Source organism: Triticum dicoccoides, unplaced genomic scaffold (genome assembly GCF_002162155.2).
Source record: "Triticum dicoccoides isolate Atlit2015 ecotype Zavitan unplaced genomic scaffold, WEW_v2.0 scaffold218358, whole genome shotgun sequence".
In the NCBI taxonomy this organism is placed as follows: Eukaryota; Viridiplantae; Streptophyta; class Magnoliopsida; order Poales; family Poaceae; genus Triticum; species Triticum dicoccoides.
In genome coordinates, this window is record NW_021241042.1 from 1 (window position 1) to 1,710 (window position 1,710).

At 41.3% G+C, this 1,710-nt stretch overlaps 1 long non-coding RNA gene across 1 annotated transcript; it reads right to left on the bottom strand.

Annotated features, from left to right (window-relative positions):
• Nucleotides 1-321: 321 nt before the first annotated feature.
• On the bottom strand, nucleotides 322-1,561 carry LOC119345238. The gene is made up of 3 exons (XR_005166982.1): nucleotides 1,487-1,561; nucleotides 1,022-1,094; nucleotides 322-642 (listed from the first exon to the last, which is right to left on the bottom strand). It is a non-coding gene; the product is annotated as an uncharacterized LOC119345238 (long non-coding RNA).
• Nucleotides 1,562-1,710: the final 149 nt, after the last annotated feature.

Below are 1,710 nucleotides of genomic sequence, written 5' to 3' on the forward strand. Positions count from 1 at the left end.
GACTCCTGGCTCAGGCGATCCCTGAGGACTGCAAGCTTCATGATCCCCTAGATGTTGCCCTGCATCACCTTTAGGGGCCCCTCCCAGCATATCCGTTGTTCTTCTCTGGCGGACAAACGATCAGTTCGCTGTTGCGGCGATGCTGCGAGATTCTGATGGTGGTGACAGCGGCCAGGAGGCAACACCTCTCGGTATACCAGCCAACAACAAGATTTTAGCTTGGTTCAAGAACCAACAAATCTCTCCCCTCACCCAAAGGGGAGGAAACAACATTTCACAAGACGGTAACTAAAAACAACAAACAACATACAAGAAAACCAAGCCAAAAAGAAACCAACCAAATATAGAGTTTACGCATAGCCAACAGGCCATCCATGACACACGAGTATATAGTGTTGATAGACAAAGACATCGACACACAAGACAACAAGTTCCATTTGCAGGGTGGTCGCGAGCCCGGAGTGCCAAAGCAAGAATCGTCATGTGATTCCACGCTTCCCCCTCCAAAAGCCCAGCAACTGCTGAATGCTGACTACATCTTGAGAGATACATCCCCCGCATCATGCCAGATCACACGGGGCTATGCTCTTTTGGCTTCAATTACTGCTACTTAGGACCCAAGGCTGCAATCTGCTGCTCCAACTACATCAAAAGAAGAATAGATTATTATGATAGGTCTACGAAGTACAGTGCTGCCTAAGTGGGTACATGGCAAAGGTTAAGTTGAGCTGGGAAACAAGGAGATACAACTGCTTTTTTTGAGCTAATGTATACATCTAACGAAACATTGTGACAAAATTAAGGCAGAAACATTCAACGACCAAATGGGACTTTCGAAAACCTCGAACTAAGTGCTCCAGAAACCAAAAAACATATTGCTATAAACATTTCAACAGTAACAAAAATAAGATCAAGGCTATTATTGTTTTTTTATCTTAAGCAATATATGACCAGTCTATGTATTTACGATACTTGTGAGAAGTTGGAAGTCAAAAGCCAACATAGACGCATAAGATGCTACCTGCATAATGGCCTGTAGCCTGCCGCGCACATCATAGAACTCGTTCCTAAGAAGATTCAATGCCGCGAGACACCTGAAATAATGCAAACACACCACACTGTCACGTTCTGAAGGGGTTAAGCAAACTGAATTGAAATGCTTCGGAAATTGTAACCCGTTGTTTGAGAAAGAACTCTAGCCATCTCAAAACTTAGTTGTGGTATAAACAGAAGTCTAGAGTAACAAGTTACATGAGAATTATCAAAGAGGCATATATTGAGATAAAGAAGTGAGTTATATCAATCACCTTATTGGAGATGAAGTGAACAAGCAGGTTAGTTCTTATGAACCTTAGATTAATATGAGCCAAAAATAGTGTCATAAAAGACAAAATAAGCTTGCAGGTTTCACAGAGGGGATTTGATAATCACATAGAGTAGAGAATAATTACTATGCAACATATATAGTAAGGTATCAAGAACTGACCCTTCTTTGTTTTTTGCCTTGTAGAACTGGCGAAAGTGCTCGCAGGCGAGGTTAACTTTCCTAGCACCAACACTGATACATGCTAAAAAGAGCAAGATCAAGAAACTGAAAATTTCTCAAACTTAACAAACGCTAAGGAATGTTGATTCACATAAGCATAATTGCGGTGTCACAATAATATTGGGGGAGTCATTCATCATGGTTATTACCAAGATATTTTTTTT